This window comes from Sinocyclocheilus grahami, unplaced genomic scaffold (assembly GCF_001515645.1).
Source record: "Sinocyclocheilus grahami isolate Dianchi unplaced genomic scaffold, SAMN03320097.WGS_v1.1 scaffold583.1, whole genome shotgun sequence".
Taxonomy (NCBI): Eukaryota; Metazoa; Chordata; class Actinopteri; order Cypriniformes; family Cyprinidae; genus Sinocyclocheilus; species Sinocyclocheilus grahami.
The window spans coordinates 915,876-922,268 of record NW_015505762.1 but is presented as its reverse complement, the minus strand read 5'-3'; the positions used below and the strand labels follow the sequence as shown (position 1 = coordinate 922,268).

Sequence of the window (6,393 nt, the reverse complement as noted above, 5' to 3'; positions counted from 1 at the left end):
GAAAAGTGCCTAATCCCCTTGTGGAACTCAGTCTAACAGACACACATACAGAATCCCTGCTTTTGGGAAGACGTCACACACAAGCGCGTCACTCTCTCCGAGTGAGCGCGGCTTTACAGCGGGAAGCGGCGGATGGAGAGGGAAGAAGAGAGAGAGGGAGGGAGGGTGGCGATAAATGCTTATTGTTCTTGAGGAGCCTGAACTGGAGGTGTGGCATCTGCCGGGCGTTGTCGTGGAGACAGAGTGCTGGCTGTTCCCTCATCCTCTTAGCTGATCGCTCAGACGCTGATCACAGGAACGCTGATCCTTATGGCATCTAGAACAGCAGCCACAGGTAACCAGCAGCACTCGTTGAGCACGTAAGCCTACCTATGCTGTTAGGTGTGTTTGTGATAGAGTTGAGACTATTTAAACTGTAGTGCAAAAAAAAAAGTGCTTGTTGGTTTGAGACGCTCCGCATGTGGCAGGTAGGAACGGATCAGAGGTGTGTATGTGTGCATTGTGACTCATAAAGGGGAAAGTGGTGATGTATTCTGCCAGGGGTTTCAGCGAGTGCTGCTGCGAATTTCCACAGCCTGCGCTTTAGTGGAGAGGTGGGAAAAAGAGAGAGGCACAGGAGCGAGGGAGACATCACTGCGATATTTCATCAGCACGGTGCACGTAAGTGTGTCACTAGTTCACTTTGTCTGTGACGGACGGTCAGGTGTCGTTAATGCTCTCGGTTTTAGCGGAGCTCCTTCGGCAGACGGCAGCCACTGCGATTCCCCCTTCAACGCTTCCGATCTCACGCGCTGATAGACTAGAAGGGCTCTGGACAGTGATGGATGCTGTTCATAGGTAAAGAACAAAAAGTGTGGATTTCAGGGGGTGGAGAAGGACAGGTTTGGGGCTGTCAGACACAATAAAGAAGACCTGCCTTCGGGAGAGACACGCAGAGCTTTTGACTGGCTGACTTTACTGACTGAATAAGTAAGTAACTTACAGGATGAATGTGTCAGGGTGTGATTCACACATTTGCATTTTCATCTTATCAAGTGTGTCGTCACATGTGGCGAGAGGACGATTATTTGGTTTAAATCACATTAAGACAAAATATAAACTCAGCAGATCTCTGGGATATGCAATTCCATTTTCACATCCATTAGGGGCTGAAGGAAGAGGGAAAAAAAGAGGGATTGAGAAAATGGACCTGGCAAGTTGATACGAGGCTATTTAGAGGTGTATAGCAATGTAGGGAACATTTGGCAATCTGTTTCCTTTTTTTTTAAAAACGTAACTTTTTGAACTTGCTGTGAATTAGTACATCCATGAATGAGATGAGTGTGTAGGCTGGAACTGAAGAGTACATGCTGTTTTTGAAAGTGTGAATTGGTGTTGTCTTGAGGAAATGTTTGTAACACAGCTTTAACCAAAAGACTCGAGATGTCTTCATATTCCATATCAGGAAGGCAAGTATAACTAACCTAAGATCATGATGCTGTCTACACCCTAACACCTTCTGATGTATTATCCTTTATGTCCGACCTAATTGAATCACAGCATCGTGTGTCGCATCACCCCCCAGAGAAACAGCAATTCTTTACATTCAGAAAAAAATGTGTTCTACCTCTTTAACATTTTAGCTCCTAATTAGGCTCAGGGGGAAATGTTCTTTAATGTGGTATATTACATGGTAATTACCATGTAATTATTATGTAACAAACGTATCACAGATTTCACAGTGTTTAACAGGTTTAATCTCTTCTTTATTCTCCTTGTAAGCTACACCAACAGGTCTGAATTGACGTTATGTGCATACTGCTGCTATTTTGCTGACACGTTGTACTAACTGGACCATGAAATAAAGTGTTTGTCTTTTTAATTTTTTTTAAAGCAAAGCAAAATGGTTTACCTAGATTAGTGCTGCCATATTTCAGGAAAGCCTCCAGACTGCTTTTACAGAAATTCACAAATGCTGCAAGAACTGAATGGAATTTTAAATGATTGCTCAGTGAATTAAATCAACTTGTTTTAAATGTAAATGTAAACACTGAAGACATAGCATTCTGCTACTGTTTGAAATGCCTTCATGAGGCATGCAGAAATGCATTTACATTAACATAAATACATTTTTCTTGTATACTTTTTGTACACGCCATTATACGTCTTATACTGCCAAAGTGACTTATTAGAATGTGCATATATTGTATTGTTAAAATTACTCTTCAGCAGAACGCAAAAGATACGAATCAAGAATAAAGCCAGAGTGGCAATTTAGAAAGTGGCAACAAGAAAGTGGCACTGAAAATATAGTGCTGTCTGAAGAAATGGGTATCTGATCCAGATTTAGTTAATAGATGTGGTTAATAATGAGTGTATTTATTTTCCTTTCTCTTTCTTATTTATTTATTTAGTTTACAGTTAATTGGATGTATACTTTTTACACTGCGATAGGAGGTTTGGACTGTAGTTGGTTTACTGTTTTGCTTTAATTGCCTGTTTAACCATTTATCTTAATCTCTTAATGATTCGTCAATTGCTTCGATCTTTCGATCATAAGCAGTTCACTTCCCCGTAGTCTTGGCTCTTGCTCAGACAGGACACGACTGTGTTTGTTGTGTGACAACATGGTTGCAAACATGTAAATAGCCATCTATAGCAACAAACAGCCGAGTAAAGACGTTTCTAGATGTAGAATGGTGTGCACCTCTCTCTGTAGAGAAACGCAGCTTAGCCACAGCAAACTAGCACAGATGTACTAAGATATTGAAGCAATTGAGAACTAGTGACAAGTAATGTAAATCACAAGTCTGTTTCTCCAGAGCCAAGCCTAATAAGTTTGACAGTTTAGTTGGGTTCATTAAGGAACTTTGAGGGAAGCCAACAGGGATACAAATTAGACACACTAGTGTTAACAATCTGTAGTATATACCAGGGCCATATGGGGAGGATATGCAGGAGATGTCTAGGCCGAAAAGAGGGGATCAGAGCAGTATTTTTTTCTGAAGTGAACCACATTTTACCTGCAGTTCTTTGTTTGTTTGTTTTTTAAGTTAAGAAATAACTGTGTTCTCTCTTACTCCAAGATCAGTCCAGTACAAGCATAATGCAGTTGCATGTCAGCAAGAATTCACCATTGAGAATTCATATTAAACACTGTTAATAGACAATTAGCAGACAGAATGAAATGGAATTTGTTAAATATTATTGGAAAACAATTCTTAAAAATACAAAACATTTAATGAAAATTCATGATTTTGAAAATGAACATTAACATACAGTACACAAAAAAAATATCAGTAAATATCAAAGAAAACTTTTTTTCCAAATATGGAAATAAAATGTAAGACTGATTAATACGCAACTTTCTCAACACTTTTTAGTCTATTGAACAATCATTTCATTATACTAATCAGTATGCAACATCAGTACAATATTGGTTTGCGCATTTATATATATATATATATATATATATATATATATATATATATATATATATGCTATTTTCCCTGATTTCCCTTAGGTACTAAGGGAACAGTTACAGAATGCTTTGAGTGGAAAGAGATTAGATATTAAGCTACAATATTGATTTTGTGTTGGGCTAATTTGAGTTTCTTTTGTCAATATTATAGCATAAGGGCCCACTGACCTAAATATTAGCAACCTGTCTCACTGGAGATAATATCACTGTATATTGTGCTATGACTATGATAGCTTCTAGAAGCCTCACAGAGCAGCTCACGTATTCATGCTAAGCCATCTAATATTCACAATTAGACAGGTTCGTTATACTGTCAGAAGTATGACATGAAGAAAAAATGTCCTGCTCTGAATCCTGTCTGACTAAGCAAGCGTTTTTGCATTTTAATTAGGCTTCCTTTCAAAGTGCCGATTGCTCTGCTTCAACTCCACTGGCCCTGATGGCCTCCAGGAGCTTCCTGAGCGTCCTCTAGGGAGACAGCACACTAACAGATTTTTTTTTTACTAAATTTATTCCCTCCGTTAATGCTATGAGTCATCTTTGAATAACTCCTTTTTTCACTATCGCTAAAGTTTTTATTTTTTTTATTTTCATATTCAGGAGTGGCCAGTTCCAGCATCTGAATGAACTGTAACAAGGTTTTCTGTGGTTCAGTCTTACATCTGCATGCAATTCACACCCTCGGTGCCACCAACTACTAGGGTAGTTCTCGCTGTTAATATATTTGTTTCTCTGACTGTTGTTACTTAACGCAATGCTACATGGGAGAATGAGGCCATTTATTTGTTCCTCCAGCTCACTTGTTAGCTTGTTTGGGGACAAACAGTACTCAAAGAGCTGAAGCCCGATAACTATCTCAGTAATCTGCATTATGTGCATGAATTAGCATATATCAGGCAACAAACTAAATATGCATGTGGATGGATGTGTGGCTGTGTCAGTCATGTCTGTATGTGAGATTTTGTGAGCTTTTGGCAGTTCCTTCAAGTACCTGTGAAACTTATGCGGCCATTGCCAAAGTAATTTCAATTAGTGTTTCACTTCACTTATTTTAAATTAAATTGCTTGACCAGTGCTTTCCATTAAGGTTATTTAGAAAAATGAATTGGGTGAAGCAATGACATTTAAGGGAAAGATGTGTTTGTTTAATCCACTTGTATGCAAATCAACTTATGCATTTTGTTGGTGGCAGTGGTTGTTGTGTTAGCCTTATCATTATCCATCTAAGTGCCAAGATTTTATGCTAGAGCTGGTTTGGACTCATAATGGTAATGCACTCTATGGAATCAGAAACAGACTGCTTTTAAGAGCACTGCTTCTTAGAGCAGCTGACATAATCCTGATTCAATTCCCTGGAAATGCCAAGCAAGGATAGATGTCCTGTCTCACCTCCAAGAAAAAGTGTCCTCTAGAGTGTGATCACCACCAAGATCCTCATGAAGAAGATGTTTTGTGGTTGCCATGACCCAAAGATCTTATCAACTCGTGCCAATTAGTGGTATTTGCTTTTTAAAATCCACTTATATTCCTAAATTTGATTTGAGGTTGCAAGCAGCAACTATAATTGCATAGACTTAGAACACTGAATTAGGAAGTATTGAAGGAAGTAGATTTAAAATGAACTGAAATTCCAAATATATAACCCTGACATAAAGACAAAACTTGGCTTGACAGCAAAAGTTGAAAAATGTCCCGCTATAGAAATATGTACTTTATTTGTATTTATATTACCAATTTTTGGACCATTGTGGGAGAAAAACAAACAAACAAAAATTTGACTTTCTCTGAATTTTCAGTAAATTTCACTTCCAGTAATTGCAAATTCCAACTCAACTTCCTGTGGTGTGTGGTCAATTAAATTCAAAGTTACAATTTTACACAACCCTGTTGCATGGGCAAGAATAATACTGCAAATTGTGTGACTTGTTGAGGAGGAGTGTGCTTTAAATCAACCAGATTAGATTTTTTGGAAAGTTTTGGGTTTTGACTGCAAACACCTAGCCACCACATATATTTTCTGCAAGAAATGTGAAGTCTGCTCCCTGTTGTGTTTGAAAATACCCAATTAAGCATAATTATTAAGTGATTAGATCACCTTTTAGATTAGACAGAAAATAATTATAAAGGAAACTAAAGGTGAAGGGAAATATCTCGGCCGCATCTAAGTAAAACTTTCATACGCGGTATGCATTGAGGTCCTGTGTGTGGGAGGGTGTGTGTGTTTATGTTTAAGGGTTAGTGTCTTGGTGGTGGATTTTGCCTGCAGGGTTAATTAGCATTGCAGAAGCGATGTCTGGAGGCAGTCGGCTCATCAAATCTCGCCTTTTCTCCGTCTCTCGCATCCCTTTCTTTTTTGTGTGCGTGTAATTGTGTACACTGAGAATATTGTGCATGCAGAAGAGAAACCAACAAGAAAGCATAAATGATGCTTCCACTACATAGTATGTCGGGGATGAGCACACACACAGACAAATGCCAAAGGGAGGAGGAAACCTGTTGGCCAAATAAACGTGACTGCACACACATTAATGTTATTACCCAGGCACGCAGGTGGAAAGATGAATCAGTATGCCTGATTTCTTGTCTCGTTGTTTTTCTCTTATGCACTGCAACATGTTCCTCTTTCTGAATTACCTCTTCTATTCTTCTCACCAGCTCCTGCTTATTATATCTTTGGATTCTTTTTTCTGTTGCATCTTCAATTGTTTTCTCTTCCCTTACATAATATCTGTGTTCCCTCTGAGGGCGTTTTGAGCTTCTCTCTTCAAGATTTACATTGTATTTTTATTTTCTGATAGTTTAGAGATTACAAACTGTTCAAGAATTCTTCGTGCTGAAGATTTGTTTTAGTGAACAAGCTTTATGGTGTGTATGTAGGTCAATTTGACATGATATTTGTCACAGCAGTTTGACTGTAGTCCATCCAAACTACT

The 6,393-nt window shown here is 38.6% G+C and overlaps 1 protein-coding gene across 2 annotated transcripts in view; it reads left to right on the top strand.

Moving 5' to 3' along the window:
* Positions 1-26: 26 nt before the first annotated feature.
* Positions 27-6,393, top strand: part of LOC107556920 (leucine-rich repeat and immunoglobulin-like domain-containing nogo receptor-interacting protein 2) — a 16,238-nt gene continuing 9,871 nt past the window's right edge. Inside the window, exon 1 of one of the 2 annotated variants that reach the window (XM_016240168.1) lies at positions 27-334. The gene's annotated coding sequence lies outside the window, so the exon portion shown is untranslated. Of the gene's footprint in view, positions 335-601; positions 970-6,393 lie in introns of those variants that run through there. The other variant, XM_016240169.1, reaches the window with a different exon arrangement.